Source organism: Schistocerca cancellata, chromosome 3, assembly GCF_023864275.1.
Source record: "Schistocerca cancellata isolate TAMUIC-IGC-003103 chromosome 3, iqSchCanc2.1, whole genome shotgun sequence".
Taxonomy (NCBI): Eukaryota; Metazoa; Arthropoda; class Insecta; order Orthoptera; family Acrididae; genus Schistocerca; species Schistocerca cancellata.
The window spans coordinates 41,757,380-41,779,291 of NC_064628.1; the positions used below are offsets into that span (position 1 = coordinate 41,757,380).

Genomic DNA, 21,912 nt, shown 5'->3' on the forward strand with positions numbered 1-21,912 from the left:
ACATGCTTATGTGTCGCAATAAAACTTTCGTAAATTTCATATGTCAGTTTTCATTGCATCCACATTGTTTTGGAAGCCTTAAATTCTCCTCCCATTATCTGCCAGAAGACAAGAATAGTGTGTATGCTTTCCAAAGTGTTATGGGAATTGATGTGACAATAAATCAGAGAAAAATTTTAGTGTATTTAAACGTTGTGAAACCTTAATTTGCATATACTTATATATCCTACACTACTTAGTTAATATTAGTGCTGTTTATGTGATATTAATTGAAGTAATCTGGTTTATTTGGTTTTTGCTTGAAATGTCACAAATGTTGCTGTTATGTTCTTCGTCAAAGCCTGGTTTTATGCAGCCCTCAAGACTGGTTTATCATGTGCATGTCTCTTCATGTTTACATGACTCTGGTAGCTACGTCAATATTGATTTCTTTACTGTAGTCCAGTCTTTATCTCCCTCCACAATTTTTACCCCACCGCTTCCCAAATACTCTCTCTCTTCTCTCTCACTCTCTCTCTCTCTTTCTTTTTTCCTCCATCATCTGATGATTCCTTGATGCCTCAGGACATGTCCCATCAGCTGATCCCTTCTTTTAGTTAAATTTCAACTTGATTTGGCACCTCTTCATTAATTATCCAATCTACCCACCTAATCTTCAGCATTCTTTTGTAGCATCATATTTCAAAGGCACCTCTTCTTTTTTGAATTGTTTATAATCCAAATGTCACTTCCTTGCAAGACTTCACTCCAAGCTAATACCTTTAGAAAATACTTCTTAACACTTAAATTTATGTTTGATACTAGCTTAGCACCCACTCCTTCGCTCATGTAAACTGTATGGTCTGCACAAATTTTGTTTTTGTTTTCCTTTAATCGAATTTTATTTATTTATTTATTTGTACATTGTTCACAAATTGTTATTTATTTGTATGTTGTTCACAAAATGCAACAACTTTAAACTTTTCACACTAAATAAGGTCATAGAAGCATGGTCTTTGCCAAATGTACTTCTGACCAAAAAGTGATTCTGGTAGTTGGAGTTCAAGGTTTTTGTCAATCGTGCTTTTGTATTCTTGTGGTGGTATTCCCTAATAAATATTTCTTTATATTTACCTGGAAAGTGTAATATCAATTTTCATACATTTACCTTTAAAAATTTGTTAATACAATGAAAAATATTGATCCTCTGTTTTTCCCCCTTACTGGCTGAATTTCCAGAAATGCTGAAAAATGTATTTTTTATTACTGACTGAGAAACCACATACCGCTTTTTGTAATTCTAGCTTCAAAATTGCCATGGTAATGACATATTTTAAAAACATCTTTTACCTCCTATTTCACCTTCTTAGGAGTGGAATTTTGAACAGTCCCTCCTGAAACAATCCCCACAGTATAAGATCCACACCCTCTCCAAATTTCAAGTTTCTATCCTTAGCAGTTTGGGCTGGGTGATGATGAGTCTGAGATTCAGTCTGGCCCTATTCCATCATCTCAGGGGTTTAATTTCTGGAAACAGTGAAACACATTTTTTTTTAATTCTAACTGACAAGCCAAATTACAACTGTCATATATGTAGCTTTGAAAATGCTTTCACAATGAAATGTTTTCATAAAACATAATGAAAAACAAAGAAGCCAGGTACAAATTTTTGTAGATTTATCTTCAAAAGTGCTTGCATAATGAAATATTTCTATAAAACCTTTCATCCCTTATTTTACGCCCGTAGGGGTTCAATTTCCAAAAACAGTGAAACATGTATTTTTTATTTATAACCAAAAATCCAAATTCAAATTTTTGTAGATTTAGCTTCAAAAAAGCTTTCTTAATGAAAAATTTCATGAAACATCCCCATAGGGGTTGAATTTCCAAAAACACTGAAGCATGTGTCTTTTTTATTTCTGGCCAAGAAGTCAAATACCAATTTTCATAGGTCTAGATTTAAAAATTCTTTAGTTGTTCTTTAACACATTGACTTCCATGATGAAATTTGGACCAGGCATTGCTATGCCACATTGAAATCATGAATATTACTTCTGAAGCCAAATTGATTTTTTACATCAGATGTCTTCTTTTGAACATGTAGAATTAAGTTACTTGATAAAATGTCAATTTTTGACTGATCTGGACTAATAACAGGCATGAGCCATATATGGCTCACGTGACCCAACAACAACAATTTAACACAATTATAATCTGTAGCCACATGAGCCACATGTTGTTCACATGATTTAAAACCACAATAGGTATAAAAAAATCGTTTTTCAAAAAATGATTCAAACATTTCGTTTATTTGATTATATTAGCTACATATAATGCTGTATTATTTACAATTTTTTATTTTTTCTGACAATAATGTTCATGAATAAAGATCTTAGAATACTTTACTTCTTCAACATAGCATTGTGAATGTCACTAAAACACTCGTTGCACATAAAACTGGCACATTTATTGCATTTAATGTACACCTTCTTCACTTTCTTAGCAGCATTCTTTCTTTCTTCTGTTCTTCGCAGGCACTCATAACAACCTGAACATCATCTTCAACTGCTCTTCTTTGATCCCTCTTCTGTCACAAGGTGATGGCTCTTATCTTCGTGGAACAGTTGTAGTGTTGACTGTGGTTGTGGATCTTTGTCATTCAATAGTAGTAGAGTCAAGCGCTCTCTGAAAGAAATTATTTGTATGTGAGACTTGGAGCCTATGCTTGTCAAGTTGTACAGCACTTGAGAATTTACAACAGATGTTCGAAAAAGGATTTCAAAATCAATTTTTCTGTACCATTTTTCCATATGCCAAAGTCTCGTTGGTATGAGCTCATCTGATCGAATACATCAGTAAATGATATCATGGCATCGTAGTCCACGAATGCTTTGGGTTGCAAAACTTCCATGCCATTTTTACATTTTACAGGCACCATATCATCATTATGTTTATATGTATATATGACAGCTGCAGTTAAGAATTACCATGGCTACCAACTAGAAAAATATTGAGTGCTACAAACACAAGAGTGTTCAGTGGAGCCACCACTTTTAAACCCATAGTTGAAACGCATTGTCTGTGAGCCCTATGAGGCTCACAAGGCCTCTAAACATAACTAAGCATGTGAGCCAGTTATGGCTCACATGGCCCACAGTACAATGTATACGTGAACCAAATATGGCTCACATGACTTCACAACCTGTGTAACTGTTAGCCAACATTGGCTCACATGGCAGTCAATATGTTAATAGTGATTTATTTTCGAAAAAACTTTCACCCACTATTTTATCCCCATAAAGGTTCAGTTTCTAAAAATGCTGAAAGACATGTTTCTTTATTCCTGTCCAAAAAAACAAATACTGAAATTGCCTTAATAGCAGCATGTTTTCAATAAACCTTTCATCCCCAAAGTCACCCCCCAAGGGCTGGAATTCAAAAAATCCCTTCTTAAATTACCCCTACTGTATAGATCAAAACCTTCTGCAAATTTCAAGTTTTTATCCGTAGTGATTTGGGCTGTGCAATGATGAGTCAGGAGATAGTCAGTCAGTTGGGACGTAGCCTGAAATTAACAAATTCATCTTTTTCATAAATGCTTTTTCTGCTGTTTTTGTCTGCATTTTATAACCTCTTTACTTTTCCCATTGTCAGTTATTTCGCTGCCCAAATAATGACACTCATCTACTACCTTTAGTGTCTCATTTCATAATCTAATTCCCTTAGAATTGCCTGATTTCATTCGATTACTCTCCATTACCTTTGCTTTACTTTTGTTGGTGTTAACTTTATAAGCTCTTTCTAAGACACTATACAAAAGTGCTATTGCTTTAGGTGTTATACTATTGCTTATCTGTTAGTGCATGTTTCACATATTGCGGAATGTATGGATACTTATAAACATATTCTAAGTATGAATGCTCGTTTTGTTGGAAATGTTTTTTTTATTTCAAATATCACCCTTGTGAAGGGGATACCAAAGTTGCAAGAACTGATGAAAACATTGATAAAGTGGACAATATGTGTTACAAAATATGCAGTTAAAGATGTATAAAATAGCTGATGTCATTGGGTTGTCAAAAGGAAGAGTATACTATACTTTATGAAAAAAATAATTATGAGAAAGCTTTGTGTAAGATGGGTACCACAACCATTGAATGAAGACTAAAAGAATTTTCAGAACAAACTTCTCAGCACGGCCCAAACTGATCTAATAAGTGATATTTAGGGGACTGTAATATATTTCTACGTTCTTCACTTAAGACTAGTTCTTGAAACTTTGTAACTAGGCGTTCATAGGATTGCCTGCAAATTTGTGTTTTTCAGCATTTCCATGATGGTCTTCTATGAGTCTAGCAAGCTTGTGACAGTTCATGCTACCCTTTTTTTGTGTACATTCAGTGTGTAATTAGCATTGGTTAGTATGGTTTCCACACACAAACAGTTTGATGGGTCACACAAGTGTTTTGTAGGCAGCAGTGGCAGCTCATGCAAAATTATATGAAGTGCTGCAATGTGGTGGCATGTAGCCTTCTCACTTACATGGGTAGTAATCATAACTAAAGTCAAATTATTAATTTTACATATATAAATACATTTAAATTTTATAATTCATAGTTTAATGCTGTGAGGAGTAAAATAAAATTAAAAGAAAACTGAGATTAGTGGGGGTCGAATTTGATGGTGAATTGACAGTCTGTGCTATAGCCAACTTGTGATGTTCACCTGCTTTATTTTCGAATAGAGCCAAATAAATACTGTAGGAATCCTAGAGGTTCTTCTTCCAAATATTTATAATGAGTACAGAATTTATATTTGTTTATAAGTCAACAATAGAATCTGTGGTGTCACCGCCAGACACCACACTTGCTAGGTGGTAGCCTTTAAATCGGCCGAGGTCCGTTAGTATACGTCGGACCCGTGTGTCGCCACTATCAGTGATTGCAGACCGAGTGCCGCCACACGGCAGGTCTAGAGACTTCCTAGCACTCGCCCCAGTTGTACAACCGACTTTGCTAGCGATGGTTCACTGACAAAATACGCTCTCATTTGCCGAGATGATAGTTAGCATAGCCTACAGCTACGTCATTTGCTATGACCTAGCAAGGCGCCATTACCAGTTACTATTGATACTGTGAATAATGTACCGTCTAGAGCAACGTTCACCATTAATGGATTAAAGTTAAGTATTCCACCAGCTACGTCCGTTTTTTTCTAAATTCTAATTTCCTTGTCCTGTTCCAGACCTCACGCCAGCCTGCGTGAGCTAAAACGCGTGCCTTTCGGCTTCCTCTAGTAACACGGTGTTGGCTCTCCTGCCAACCACAACACAATCTAAGTCATGGAACAATTACTGATTTCACCCTATAACAATATATATTAACTAGGAATTGTCAAAATAAATTAGTAAATTAATTACATACACAAAACTAAGCACAAAATTATATCTGGTGCTACATTTCTTAAGACCAAGGGCCAACCATTCTCTTTTATGGAATTGCAGATTATACTCTTAATGTTAATGGTAATCAGTCAAAAATGAAAAAAAATGAATTTAAGGAGGCAGATGGCTAAACAAGAGAGGAAGTAAAGATATCCCAGCTTGCTTCATCACAAACTCACCCATGATGTTATACTATACACTTGGAAAATACACTATATGCAATTTGAAAGAAAAATACTGACCTTTTGAATTCAGTGATATGTGGTAAATGATTGACTTCATATTAAATATTGGTTCAGAATATCATCTGCCTTTCCTAAAACCACCTTGATAATCACCAAAATTACTCTGCAGTGTTGTTTCTAATATGTTTGGTGTAATATTGGAAATATGTTATATGCAACAGGTTGCAAAGAAATTTATCTGTTGTTCTTAACATCTTGTTTATCATTTTCTTATGTAGTGGATGTATCAAAGCCACCTTCCACTCTCCTCTGACTAGTTTTTCTGTTTTCCAAGTTTTCTCAAACATTAATTTTATCTCATTTTTTATTTTTGTCAGAGACTATTTCAAAAGTTTTGCTGTAGGAGTGTCTGCTCCACTAGCTTTATAAGGTTTTAATAACTTTTTCAACTTCTTTGTATGAGTATTCAAGCTTACGGATTGGCCGTGGACAGTTAACAAGCTGACCAAAATGTTTTGCAAGTATTTTGAAATTTTCAGCGTTATGTAAGCCAAATCGGTGAGCATCTACCTTACTCTTCAAATCTCATTTTCTCCTCCAAAGATCTACTGGAAAAGGGCCTTTGTTACGTCACCTACAGAAAACATTTTCATACTAAATTTCCTCATATACTCGCTTGTTTTTCCACTGCCTAGCCTATAACCTTTTGTCTTGCAAGGGAAGTAATCATAAATAATTTGAATATATTAATTTCAGATATATAATATGAACTGTCATCACATAGAATTAAATGTGCTGCTAATGGTCCACATCTACCCAACCCAACACATTATCTGAATGTCACAACTTGGCTTTTCATCAGATGTTGCCCAAGACTGGTCACTTTACTGACTGAGTACCATATTTATGTGGACAGTGTTAGTGTTCACTATGTCGTCCATATCTGTTGCGGCTGTTTCTAGCAGTTGTATGTGTCATCATGGATTCTGTCTTCTGTACTCGCCTGTTGCAGCTGTCTTTCATAGTGGTGGCCATCCGGTGACGTTCCGCATTAGGCCTGTAACTGCCAGGCACAGTCCTAGCACTATCGTCCACTGAATACTACCCTTATGCCGTTGGTGACCACTGCAGCTCTCTCTCGTGGCCATGCCATCCTCCTAGCATTCTGAATTCAGTACTCCATATAACATTCAGTTTTTGGACAATGTCATAGATTTCAGTTCACATATACAAAGGTTTAATTAACATACATAAGTGCACACATTGATATAAATAGTGAAGGTCAGCCATTTCTCTGCTGCATATTATGTACACACACGCTGTACCAATCTCATCTGGTGGTAGCTTTTGTCTGGTGTTCTGTATTATGTCTGCCCCCAGGTTATGTGGTGCCTGAGGTTTCAGGTGATTGATGTTCTTCTCTGTTTTTTTCATGACTGTTGTGGCTGTCTTCCAAGAGACAGTTGCCACCTAATGCTCCATATGAGATCTGATTCTGTTGATTATGCCCCTGGCCATCTGAGGTTCATTAAGAAGGAATTTTTTTTGTGTTTCAGTTGTAGTTCCAAAGCCGTAGCATACTGAACTGTTTCCCAGTTGATAAGGTTCTCCACTATCTTGATTTCAATAGATTCATTAGGGACACTATTCCAGAATTTGGGGGTTTGAGCCAAGTTCCTGGTTTCGTCATAATTCATGGTGCATTAAAGTTCCAGGTAGTGTTCTGCTATTGCTGAACTGGTGGCCTGTCATAGCCTTACATCTTATGTCCTCTGTTCTGTTGGTTTGACCAATGTAAGATACACTGCGTTCACAAGGAATATGGTAAATACCAGGTTTTCTGAACCCCAGCTCATCCTTGACCGTTCCGAGGAGTGCCCTGATCTTGTTGAGTGGGCAGAAGAGACGTTTTATTTTGTGTTTCTTCAGGATTCTGCTGATATTAGCAGAGACAGGCTCTCCATATAGTAGAAAGGCTACCTTCCTGTCTCTTCTTGTTCCTCTTCCATTGTATCAGGTCATCTGGTAGGGTGTAATGCTTATCAGATGACTCTGCTTGAATATTCGTCATCTGTGAACACTCATTGAAAGTGTTTTGACTCTGTGGTCAAGCTGTCTGTGTTGGAGAGTGTCTTGGCTTAAGGTACAAGTGTACTGAGCACCCCATTCTTCTGTGCTGTGTGGTGGAAGCTGTCAGCCGGTAGATATAAGTAGGCTTGTGTTGGTTTCCTATATACACTATGGCTGAATGTGCAGTCTGCCTTTCTTTTCACCAGGACATCCAGGAATGGAAATTAACCATCATTCTTTAGTGCCATGGTTAACTTAACATTGGGATGTCTTGTGTTCAGATGGTCCAAGACATCCTGCCATCAAGATCCCATCCCTGTGATTCAGACTGACCTACAGACTCCTCTCAAAACCTCAAGCCCCTCACAAGGACTAACACTTCAATCCACAGAACTTCTTACCCCATCCAAACCATGTGCCTCCAACTTTTACTTTCTTCATAATACTCACAAACTCAGTAGCCCTAGCCATCCCATAGCTGGCTTCGAAGCAACCATTGAATGTATATCTTGTGTAGTTGATCAACACCTGAACCTATAGTACAAAGACTTCCTTCCTATAGTAAAGACATCAACCATTTCCTAGATCATCTTAAATCTGTCATCGTCCCACTCCCACCACTTGTTACCATTGATACTGCCTCCCTCTATACCAACATCCCACATGTACCTGATCTGTCTGCCACGAGCAATTTCTCAATCAGCACCCACCTGATTCCAAACCTATGATGTCTTTCCTGTGTATCTTAATCAACCCTATACTTATCAACAACCTCTTTACCTTAGAGGGACAGACATACGAACAGATCAGGGGCACAAACATTGGTGCAAGGATGACTCTTTCTTATGTCAACCTTTTCATGGATCACTTGGAGGGGGCTTTCCTGGGATCCATAAGCCTTCAGCCCCTGGTTTGGATGACTTCTTTGCCATATGGACTCACGGTGAAGCTGACGTGTTAAAATTCTTGGAATCTCCAAATACATTCTCCCAATTAAATTTCACATGGTCCTAATCTGAATCTCGTACCACCTTCTTGACATTGAGTTCATCCTCACTGAAAGTTCTGTTCACATCAAACCTACTACCAAACAACAGTACTTACATTTTGACAGTTGCCATCATTTCCATGTCAAATGTTCCCTCCCATAAAGCTGGGGCATTCAAGGCAAACATACTTGTTCAGATGCAGACTAGTGATCGGGAAGCCATCAACCACTTGGCGGGACGCCACATCCAAATGAAAACATAATCTCCTCTCGATCAAACGTAGGATCCGGGCCCACCGGAAGACGGGAAAGAGCATCGGCGTTGGCATGCTGTCCTGTAGGGTGAAAATGAATGTCATATTGGTACTTAGAGAGGAACAAGGCCCAGCGCTGTAGTCTGTGGGCCACCCTATCCGGAATCTGAGAGGCGGGGCCAAATAACGATATTAACGGCTTATGGTCAGTGATTAACTGAAACTTCGTGCTATACAAGAAAGGGTGAAACTTGGTAACAGCGTAGACAATGGCCAAAGCCTCTTTTTCCACCTGGGAGTAATGGGCCTGCGCGGGACTAAGCGTTTTAGACGCAAACGCCAGTGGTTGCTCGGAACCATCTACGTTGCGATGGGCCAGGACCGTCCCCACCCCATACTGTGAAGCATCTGTAGCCAGGACCAATGGCTTATGGGGATCAAAAGTAGCCAAACAAGGGGCTGACATGAGGAGGCCCTTCAACGAGGTGAACACTCGTTCGCATGCAGGCGACCAATCAAAAGGAACACCCTTGCGCAGAAGGCAGTACAGGGGGCGGGCTATAGTGGAAGCCCTGGGAATGAACCGGTGGTAATAGGCTATCTTGCCTAAAAAAAGCTTGTAACTCTTTCAGCGATGTGGGCTTAGGAAGGTCGACGATACCTTGGACCAAACTTCCTAGTGGCTAGATGCTGTGCCGAGAGATGGTGTAGCCCACATACTCAATGGACGGTTGGAAGAAGGTTGACTATTGCAGGTTGCAACGCAAGCCCACAGACCTGAATTTGAGAAAGAGGGTGCGAAGGTTGTGCAAGTGTTCCTTCGTGCTGCGGCCTGTGACAATTATGTCATCCAGCTAATTAATACAATGAGGGATTGTCGACGTGACATGCTCAAGATAACGCTGGAATATTGCCGGGGCACTGGATATTCCAAAGGCCAACCGCTGGTATTGGTAAAGGCCAAACGGGGTGTTGACGACCGCCAGCCGTTTGGAGTCCTCATCAAGTGGTATCTGATGATAAGCCTCCGACAAATCGATTTTCGAAAAATATTGGCCTCCCGCCTTGGCGGAGAACAATTCATCAGCACGAGGCAAAGGATAGGTGTCCACCACCAATTGGGAATTAATGGTGGCCTTGAAATCGCCACAAAGACGTAATTTTCCCGAGGGCTTCCTTACAATAACAAGGGGCGAAGCCCACTCACTGGAAGAAATGGGAAGAACGACCCCTAGGGCTGTCAGCCGGTCTAGCTCTTCCTTTACCTGAGGGCGGAGAGCCCAGGGAATCTGCCTCGCGCGTAGAAAACGCGGGCGAGCCGACGCCTTCAACGTTAAGTGAGCTTTAAAATCTGAAACACGCCCCAGGCCCTCCTCAAAAATATCTGGAAAGTCTGAGATCAAAGATTCCAATTATTGATAGAGAACATCTTCGGAGACCAACTGTATGGTGTCAGCGATAGAAAAACCGAAAGCTTGAAAGGCATCCAGGCCAAAAAGGTTAGCGGAGCTCGCATCACTGACAACAATAAAAGTAATAGGCCGAGTGACTGATTTGTAAGTCACGTCGGTAGTGAATTGACCCAGTAGGGGAATGAACTGTTTACCATAACCGCGTAGACGCCGGTAAACTGGCGCCAACGGGGGTGATCCAAGGTCGGAATAAGTTTGTGCATTCAACAACGAAACTGCCGCGCCCGTATCTACTTGCAGTTGTAACCGGCACGACCGAACCGACACCTCGATAAAGAGTTTGCGTGCTGATGTGTCGGGAGCCTGGCCCGAAGAAACTTCCTGAATGTCAACGTCCATGTCCTCTGTACCTGCTTCCTTCGATTCTTTTGAGGCTGAACAGCAAACTTTAGCAATGTGACCTTTTTTATTACATTTGCGACAAACGGCCCAAAACTGGAGGCACTCTGACCGATCATGATGTATATAGCACGACGCACAGGACGGCAACAGGGGCCGGCGGCCGGAATTCTGTTTACGCGCCATGCGGGAGCGGCCGTAACGGCCGGATTGTACCGCTCGCACTTCGTCCACCCCGGACACAGTGGACGCGGCCACGCCGCCCTGAACTGCCGCGACGTCGCACCACGCTTCCAGCTGTTGACCTGCTGCGTGAGAGACTTCATACGATTGAGCAATGGAAAGGACTTCCTCGAGGGAAGGGTCTTCTAACTGCAGGGCCCATTGCCGGACCTCCCTATCAGGGGCCTAACGAACAATGACGTCGCGTACCATAACGTGGGCAAACGACTCTCGCGACTGCTCCGTGACAAAATGACACTTGCGACTAAGACCGTGCAGGGTAGCGGCCCACACCCGGTAAGACTGATGGGGCTGTTTCTTGCATTGATAGAACTCGACGCTAGCCGCCACAACAAGCATGCGGCGGCAATCATATGAAGACAGCAATGAACACAATGCGTCAAAAGACAAGGACAAGGGTTCCTGCAACGGCGCTAGCTGCCACAAAACTTAATACAGCGAGGGAGATATCCAAGACAAGAAGAGAGCACGACATACCTCCGCATCGGCAACATGAAACGCCTGGAAATGCTGCCGAAGGCGATGTTCATATGCGTCCCAATCCTCCGCCGACTCGTCATATGGGGGAAAGGGAGGAGGGAACGGCGCTGGAGCAGACGGCGTGGAGAGCAACGCCGGAAGCACTTGTTTCATGGTGGCCATGAGCTCCGTCTGCTGCGCAACCAAAACCCGCACCAAATCCTCCATGCCGTGGAGAAGCTGCGAAACCAGAACAACGATGCAACACACAAAAGAACGACCCTACTCGTCGCCAATTGTGTTGTAACACTGTTCACGTTTACGTCGCACTTCACTTAGCGTAGACCGGGACTGTGTCCTAGGCATGCCCGATGTTAACTGACTGGGCACGGCCCGTGCTGCCGGAGTTGTTGTTGTTGTTGTTGTTGTTGTTGTTGTTGTTGGTATGCCGGCAGAGGTTGCGTCCGAATTCTCGCGTGCCCTCTGGTGGACAGGACTCTACTTGCAGCAACTACCGTCCGTGACGCGCCGTGCCAATGTGCGCCTCCCGCGATCTTTCTGGTGGCTACTGCAGTTTACATCACTTATATACCTCACCAGGGCTGGCAACAATACTAATCATTAACAACACTAATGCACTCTGGTGGTGATTCTACCTGTCGCAGAGAATTGCTACTCTAATCATTTCCATACCTGCTGAAGGTGTGTGCTGCACAAAGTTACTATGACATCAAGCCATGTCTTTTGTGTGCTTCACTTTCCTTACCATGTAGTGTAAACCGACTTCCATTGTAAAGCAATAATTGAGAATTCTTGGTAGTATCAGGAAAGGTGGTATGAAGAAAGATTGCTACGTAGATAGGAAGTGCTGATCAGTAGAGAAATACATAAAAAGATAGTTATGACTGTTCTCAGCTATATAATCCTTTTTCTCATAGAAAGCTCACACATTCTGATAGCAGTGCCTTTGAGTGTTGCTTTATCCTCACATACTTTTTATCTGGAGAATAAGAGTTTTACACATGGACATTTGTTTTTCGTATGATAGCTGATATCCAATGTGAGATCTACAAATCGTCATCTGTTACAAGTTTCATACTACATGTTTCTATTAGACTGACTCCACCAGTTTGTGCTGTGTCTAAACGTTTTTGTGCACTTGACTGAAGGACAGTATTATGAAGGAAAGGTGAAAGACACATAGCCTAACTGTGAAGATGTTTCTATGGTCAAAAAATCAAATAATTTTCTCAGCAGTCCTCTTTTATAGCAAATTATTTTTCCAGTTTTCTGCAGTGAATAAATATCATCTCTGAAATGTGATTCTGTTAGGTCAGCAAAATACCCACTTAGTGGAAGTGGACATCGTGAAGGCTCAAAAAATGAAATTTTGCTTTTTGTTTAATAAAATCCTGTGAGGCTTCCATATTCTTAAAATATGTACTTTATGTACGTTACCTCATTATTTTTATGTTTTAATGACTAATGCAAATGTGACACATATTTTTTTAAATGCCTAGCCATCACACTATTGTCAAACACAAATGGACAGATGCACACCCCGTGACAGAAAACGTTATGGCAGAACTAAAGCCAATCTACAGATATCTTACTGATTCTAAGCTCTGTGAAAAGTGTTTATATAGCAAAATGCAGAATCCAAATGTAAGTTTCTGTAGTCTTATTTGGGAGTCCTTGCCAAAAACTGTTTTTGTTCACATGTCAGCATTTTAGACTGGTGTGAAGGACCCCATAATATGTTTTAATGATGGAGTAACAAAACTATTAAAATCCACGAGCAGAGTAGGCATCAAAACTGGGGACAACATGGAAAATGGGCTGCTACGAGTGGACAGGCAACATGTTGCTGAAGCTGAAAATACTGCTGAAAGCATGACAAAGGAGGCCAGAAGACAAGAAAGAAAACCAGAGAAGATGAATAGGACACCCAGGACCAACAAGATTATACAGCTAGAATGTTATCATTGAGAAGAAAATGGCATGCAAATCTTTTTGTTTCAATTTCCTGTCATCAACCTTTTTTGCATTCTTAGCTATAATTATCTTAATCATTATTAATAATGTAAAACAAAAATTTGCATGGCTAATAATACAGTGCTTGCCTACACAAAGAACCAGATTATTCAATGATGTATTAAGTATTTTACACTGGAGCATGTCATATGTTCTTAAATTATTACTAGAAAAAATTGACTTGTAAAAAAAACATTCTTTTTAAATGCACAGAACAAAAAATTGGTAAATATTACTGCTTTACTCTTTTATCATGTTTATAATTAAAAAAATAAAATTTGTTTTGAATTCTTATTTTGAATAGTGTGGAAGTAGTGTGTACCTAAAATAAATAGTACATATCATTCAGCATTAAGGCAAAATCCATTTTCATTCCTTTATGAATTTCACAATATTTAAATTTTTGTCACTTAGGAGTCATAATACACTAATTGTTTGGTTATAATGTAATGGTGGGACAAAAACATGCACAAAACAAAAGTCCATGTGTAAAACTCTTATTCTCCAGATAAAAAGTATGTGAGGATAAAGCAACATTTAGAGGCACTGTTATCAGAATGTCTAGATTAGATTAGATTTATTTTCATTCCAATTGATCCGTAGTGAGGAGGTCCTCCAGGATGTAGAACATGTCAGAAAAACAATAATACATGACAAATATTTGCAACTGAAACAAAGAAGCTAATGTACCTTCCACAGGCCCCAAGTGGAATGATCGTCATTTTTTTTTTTTAATGAGCACTATATGAAAGAATCATTTTACAAACACTAATGCACTGAATTTAATGCAATAAACATGTAACACACACACACACACACACACACACACACACACACACACACACACACACACACACACACACACACACACACACACAAATCAGTTGGTTCTACTGAGAAAGTAGAAGGAGTTGGCCACCAATAAAGTGGGACTATCCATTCATTCTTCTCTTTTGTCTTGCATACTACTTCAGCTGTAGTGTTTTGTGTTGTGGACAATGGCAAATTATTTATGATCTGTTCAAATCCTATTCAGTTCATGGAAAATTCTCACCATGGGGGTCATCAATGGAGTAGAAGGAGTTGGCCACCAATAAATCCTTTAGGCTTCTCTTAAACTGAATTTCATTGGTGGTTAAGTTTTTTATGACTGCTGGCAAGTTATTGAAAATGTGTGTTCCTGAATAATGCACACCTTTTTGTACAAGAGTAAGTGACTTTAAATCCTTGTGAAGATTATTCTTATTCTAGTATTGATTCCATGAATTGAGTTGTTGGTTTGAAAAAGTGACATATTTTAATAACAAATTTCATTAAGGAATAAATATATTTGGAAGCAGTAGTTAGAATCCCTAGTTCCCTAAACAGGCTTCTGCAGGATGTTGTTGAGTTCACACTACATATTACTATTAATGCATGTTTTTGTGCCTGGAGAACTTTAGCTTGGCTTGATGAATTACCCCAAAAAAATAATTCCCTATGACATCATGGAATGAAAGGAAGCATAGTATGCCAGCTTTTTCATTTTTATATCCCCTATGTCTGACACAATTCACATTGCAAATAGAGATTTGTTAAGATGCTTCAGCAGCTCTGTGGTGTGCTCCTCCCAGTTGAATTTATTATCAAGCTGTAATCCCAAGAATTCAACACTGTCCACTTCTTCTATCTGCTTGTCATTGTATGTTATACTCATGGGACACCCCTTACAAGTTCTGAACTGCATGTAGTGTGTTTTTTCAAAGTTTAGTGACAAAGAATTGGCTAGGAAACAGTGATTAATGTCCACAAATATTTTATTAGCCGATCTTTCTAAGACTACACCTGATTTGCTATTTATTGCAATGTTTGTATCATCGGCAAACAAAACTAACTTGGCACCTGGTAATGTTACTGATGAAAGGTCATTGATATACACAAGAACAATTAACGACCCTAAAATGGGACCTTGTGGGACCCCACATGTAATTCGTTCCCAGCTGGATGATGCCTGATAGCTTTTAATACATGTCTCTTTCCTAATAACACCCTTTGTTTCCTGCCAGAGATATAAGATTTGAACCATTTTGCAGCATTTCATGTTACACCATAATATTCTAATTTACTTAAAAGGGTATTGTGATTTACACAGTCAAATGCCTTTGACAGATCACAAAATATACCAGTTGCCTGCAATTTTTTGTCTAATGAATTAAGCACATTTTCACTGTAAGTGTAGATTGCATTCTCAATATCAGAACCCTTTAGAAATCCGAACTGTGACTTTGACAGTACGTTATTTGAGATAAGATGATTATAAAGCTGATTGTACATTACTTTTTCTAAAATTTTTGAGAATTCTGGCAAAAGTGAAACTGGACGGAAGTTTGATGCTATTTCTTTATCTCCCTTCTTAAACAGTGGCTTAACTTCAGCATATTTCTACCATTCAGGAAATATCCCACTGATAAACGACTGGTTACACAGATAGCTTAATATGTTACTTAACTCAGAATCACATTCTTTAATTAACTTTATTGATATTTCATCATATCCACTAGATGTTTTTGATTTTAAAGATTTTCTGATGGACATTATTTCTGCTGGGGTAGTGAGGGTCAGATTCATATTATGAAAGTTACTTGAAATGTCTGGTCTGAGGTATTCCATAGCAGCATCTACGAACCTGACAACCCTATCTTTTCAGTAATAGTTATGAAATGTTTGTTAAAAAGTTCTGCAACACTATACACATCTGTCGCCAATGTATCATTTAATCTTAATGCTATTTGTCCCTCTTCATGTCTGGTTCTACCGGTCTCCTCCTTCACTATATCCCATATTGTCTTTATTTTGTTATCTGATATGACTATCTTTTCCTTGTAATATCTTTGCTTTGATGTTATTATTACAGTCTTTAATATTTTGTAGTATTTCTTGTAATGTGCTACAGCATCAACATCAGAACTGTTTCGGATTGACAGATACAGTTTTCTTTTTGTTTTACAAGATACCCCTATTCCTTGAGTAATCCGTGGCTTCTTTGTAGACTTTGCTCTAACCCTGGTTAGTTTTTGGGGAAAACAGTGTTCAAATCAGGTAAGCACTTTATTAGCAAAAGTGTTATATTTTTCATTCATGCCATGAGCACTGGAAACATCAGTCCAGTGAATGTCTCTGCGGAGTGTCCTAAAATAATCAGTTTTTGGATTATTGATTACCCTCTTAGCTCAGATTTAACAGATTTTATATCCTGTTCAGTATTAACATTTAACAGAAGGAACTGCATGTCATGATCTAAGAGGCCATTGACTATTGGTTTTGTAATATAATTTTGTTTTTTGGACTTTTCTATAAAAATATTATCGATGGCTGTTTGTGAGCAATTGGCTGCCCTGGTGGGGAACTTCACAGTGGGAATTAAGTTGAATGATAGTGTTACTAACTCATATAAGTTCTTATTGGGAGAGTCTTTAAGGAATCTACATTGAAATCACCAGCAGCCGTTATTTCTTTGTTTTTGGTTGTTAAATGGGCCAGTACAGCTTCGAGGTGGTTTATGAACAGATTAAAGTTACCTGCAGGTGCTCTATATACACTTAATATTACGAAGGATTTTTTGTGAAATTCTACTTCTGTTGCACATGCTTCCATATGCTGTTCTAGGCAAAATATTTGAATGTCTATGTTCTTAAATTTATGACAGTTCCTGATTAATGTGGCAAATCCTCCTTTCTCCATTTCTACTCTACAAAAGTGAGATGCTAACTTAAACCCTGTAACACTTAAAAGCTCTAGACCAGTGGTCACATGATGTTCAGAGAGGTAGATTATGTCAACTGGGTTTGAGGACTCTAATTCATCTATGCAGATAATTAATTCATTAATTTTATTGCTCAGTCCTCGAATATTTTGATGCAATAAAGATAGCTGACATTGACTGAGTTAAAATTGGGTAGAGTTGAAATATCTGCTGATTGTTGAAAATTATTAACCAATAGCTGTTTATGCTGATGTAATAAGCTAGAATTATGTTGTTTGGTTTCTTTCTCAAACTGAAGGTTTGTCTCAGTCCTAACCTCTCTTAAAATTTGGTTTCTTTCTGTCCTCCCTACCCCAAAAAAGGATCTTTTCTGAACCCTATAACCACTGGTATTTTATCACTCATGACAGTGTGAGCTTTCAATGAGAAAAAGGATTATATTGCTGAGAACAGTCATAACTACCTTTTATGTATTTCTCTACTGATCAGCACTTCCTATCTACGTAGCAATCTTTCTTCATACCACCTTTCCAGCTACTACCAAGAATTCTCAATTATTGATTTACGATGGAAGTCGGTTTACACTGCATGATAAGGAAAGTGAAGCACTCAGAAGATATGGCTCGATGTCATAGTAACTTTGTACAGTACACACCTTCAGCAGGTATAGAAATGATTAGAGTAGCAATTCTCTGTGACAGGTAGAATCGCCATCAGAGTGCATTAGTGTTGTTAATGTTTAGTATTATTGCCTGCCCTGGTGAGGTATATAAGTGATGTAAACAGCATATGTTAAGTGATCACTGTGAAGGACATGGGCATGCCATATGCTTGTGTGAGACAGCGTTATCAGCACCTGACAGAGTTTGAATGGGGTCTCATTGTGGGTCTCCATTCAGACAGCTAGCTCAATGGTGCAACATCCAGATTTGGGGGCATTCAGATGGTACAGTGGCCCAATAAAGAGCATGCGAATGTGAAGACACACATATTCATTGTCAAGGTTCCAGTGAAAAAACAAGTTATGGACACCCTGAGACATTCTGTGTCATCCCACTGCATTGGTCAGAGGCTATCAGTACCCAGACCAGGGATTTACTGTCCCCTGTGTAGGCTGATATTGACACCACAACACAGATGGCTGCATTTGGAGGAGTGCCATGACCAGGAAACAAGGACTGCTGGTGAATATCATTGCATTTTATTCAGCAGTGAATTGCAGTTTTGCATTAACTCAGGTGACCATCACTGGAAACATTTGACAGCGATCTGGGGAGAGGTCCAATTCTTCCAGTGCATTGGAGACGCAAAGTGGTGTTACATCCAACATTATTCTGTCAGAAGCCATCGGATATGACTTCACATCATGACTAATGGTGATTGGGGGAACTATGATGATATGAGGGTCACTCCAAAAGAAATGCACACTATTTTTTTTTTAATCCATCTTTTATTTTACATGTTTGAAAGTTTTACAGTGTGTAGATACATCCTTTAGGAATAATATTTTCATTTCTCCACATAATTTCCATCCCTCTCAACTACCTTACACCATCTTGGTACCAGCACCTGTATACCCACATGGTAAAATTCTGGGCCAATCTGTTGGAGCCATTGTTTGGCAGCGTGCACAAGGAAGTCATCATCTTCAAACCTTGTTCCATGAAGAGAGTCTTTCAGTTTCACATGGAGCCAGGTCAGGACTGTAAGGCAGGTGTTTCAGTGTTGTCCATCCAAGTTTCGTGATCACTTCCATGGTTTTTTGACTGACATGTGGTCGTGCATTGGCATGCAACAGCAAAACATCTTGCTTTTGCTGATGTGGTCGAACACGACTCATTCGTTCACTGTGATGCATCTGTCAGCAGTCACCAATTTGTTAACTCTCTGCACATTGTCTGGAGTGTGTGCAGTACGAGGCCTGCTGCTGCGAGGACAATCCTCAATATTGCCGTGCCCGCTTTCATCACGTAACCTGCTTGCCCACTAACTAACTGTACTGCGATCGACAGCAGCATCTTCATACACCTTTTTCAACCTCTTGTGGATGTTTCCCACTGTCTCATTTTCACAGCACAGGAATTATATGAAAGCATGTTGCTTCTGACGAACGTCAAGTGTAGCAGCCATCTTGAAGACATGCTGTGACGGTGATACTCACGGGAACAGGTTGAACTAAGTTTGAAAACAAGCGGGAAGAATGTATCTACATACTGTAAAACTTTCGCACATGCAGAATGAAAACTGTATTTTTACAAAAATAGTGTGCATTTCTTTTGGAGTGACCCTCGTACAACAGTATGTCATGGACAGCCTGCATCTCATGTTATCCATGGACAGCCTGCATCTCGTGTTATCTCCCAACATGAGCCATTTTTCAACTGGACAATGCTCATGCACACATCATGTATGTCTATGAACTGTTTACATACAAGGGTGGTTTGGAAAGTTCTCGGAACAGAATAGAAAAAAAAGTACTTACATCACTGAAACATTTTTCTGGTTTTCAATGTAGTCTCCTTGTAGATTAATGCATTTGGTCCAACAATGTTCCTGTGCCTTGATCCCATCTCGAAAATGAGTTTCCTCCAGGCCTGCAAGACAGTTTCAACTCCTGCTATCAATTCTTTGTTTGAAGTGAATCTTCATCCACCAAGAAAAATTTTCAGTTTTCGGAAGATATGGAAGTCTAACGCAGTCATATCAGGTGAATTAGGTGGGTGTGGCAACAATTCATACCTTAGTTCGTGTAATTTTGCCATGGCGACAGCACATGTGTGCGGGCGCACATTGTCTTGATGGAAGATGACTTCCTTCCCTGCTAAACATGGTCTTTTTACATGTATCTTTTATTGCAATTTGTCCAGGAGGTTAGCATAGTATTCTCCAATAATTGTTTGCCCAGTGGAGAATTAATCTACAAACAGAATCCCCTTCGCATCCCAGAACGCTGATGCCATGACCTTTCCCGACGAAGGAATTGTCTTAGCTTTCTTTGGCCATGATTTCCCTAGATCACTCCAGGCAAATGCCAGGATGGTTCCTTTGAAAGGGCACGGTCGAATTCATTCCCCATCCTTCCCTAATCCGAGCTTGCGCTCCGTCTCTAACGACGGGATTTTAAACACCAATATCCTCCTCCTCCTTTCTTTGGTGGCAGAGAATCAGCACGTTTCCACTGCTTTGACTGTTGCTTTGTCTCTGGGTATAGTAGTGCACCCAAGTTTCATCTGTGGTCACAAACTGGTGCAAAAAATCTTGTTCGTTTCTCCTAAAACAGGCCAAAAATGGTTCCGATATGTCCAACCTCAGGCGTTTTTGATACAGCTTCAAGAGTCACGGCACCCACCTTGCAGGTAATTTTTTCATTTCTGATTCTTCAGTTAAAATGTGATATACTCTTTCAGGTGACATCTGGCAAGCTTGAGCAATTTCATGTACTTTCAATCGGCGATCCTCCATGACCATTTTGTGTACTATTGCAAGTATTTCTGCAGTAGTGGCACATCTTGGCCAACCACTGCACGCATCATCTTCTGAGGTCGCCCGACCAAATTTAAATTTATTTGTCCACTTAGCATCAGTTGAATATGAAGGAGCAGAGTCCCCCAGTGTATTCTGGAAATCGGCATGAATGTCCTTTGCTTTCATACCTTTCTTCCCAAAGTACTTAATCACTGCTCGAATCTCGATTTTTTTCCATCTTAGAAAATCACTACATGGGAACAACAACAGGGCCACATCACCACCACAGCTCTCTTCCAAGAGCAGTGACATGGCACGTGTTTACCGACAACAGTCCAATGAATATCACATGAACAACTCGTTGCGCTAGTGCTGACCTGCTGTGGTGATTCCGAGAACTTTTCAAACCACCCTCATAATGTTGAGGTATTCCCACGCCAGCAAGATCACCAGAATAGAATAGACATTTGTTGTCTTGTAACATACAATTTCAAGCCATTGACTTAATGTACAGGAGACTCGTCAAACACAAAAACTGGTTTAAAGTTTTTCTTATAATATCAGTAATATAATATATAGTACTGAATAATTACTGAATTGAGCAATTAATAATTTTTCTTCAAAAGTGACAAACTTTAAAAAATTAACAGTCCTAAATGCTTGCTCTCTCTTGTTCAAATTTTCAGGTTCTCTCTCTTGCTCAAATTTTCAGGTTGTTTTCAGGTTGTCATTTATGAATTCTTCTGCTGAATAGTAACATTTCTGCACGAGTTTCCCATATAAGGTTTTTTCAATGTTTCTAAATTTACGCTGAGCAATTCTCTTCCTTTCACTTTGTTATATAAATTTTCATACCTATATAATGTGGAGTTCGAGCATAAAGTTTTAACCAGTGGGTGGGCAGCTTAAAATTATTTTGATTTCTGGTGTTGTAATCATGTTGAAAATGATTTGCTACAAATAAATCAGTGTTACTGTGTACAAAGATAATCAGCTCATATATGTATAGCGAAGAAGCACTTAAGATACATAGATTTTTTATGAGTGGGCAACTTGATTTTCTTCGCCCTACATTATGCATATCTCTGATGGTGATTTGCTGAAGTTTTAGATATGACACATATGGTTTGAGTTACCCAAAAATACAATCCCATACCCTATTACTGACTCAAAGTAGCTGTGATATACTACTTTTCTTATGACATACTGGTAGCATTGTACAATATCCTCACTGCAAAT

At 39.4% G+C, this 21,912-nt stretch overlaps 1 protein-coding gene and 1 long non-coding RNA gene across 4 annotated transcripts in view; one reads left to right on the forward strand and one right to left on the reverse strand.

Moving 5' to 3' along the window:
• The window catches only part of LOC126176873 (transmembrane protein 41A-like), a 58,477-nt gene that overhangs the window by 22,001 nt on the left and 14,564 nt on the right, over window positions 1-21,912 (forward strand). The gene's annotated exons all lie outside the window — the stretch shown is intronic.
• LOC126176875 (uncharacterized) overlaps window positions 1-21,912 on the reverse strand; it is a 68,712-nt gene that overhangs the window by 4,572 nt on the left and 42,228 nt on the right. For both annotated transcript variants that reach the window (XR_007535683.1, XR_007535684.1), the window contains exons 2-3: window positions 2,466-2,664; window positions 1,330-1,506 (exon numbers count right to left, since the gene is read on the reverse strand). This is a non-coding gene — a long non-coding RNA (uncharacterized LOC126176875). The remainder of the gene's footprint in view (window positions 1-1,329; window positions 1,507-2,465; window positions 2,665-21,912) is intronic.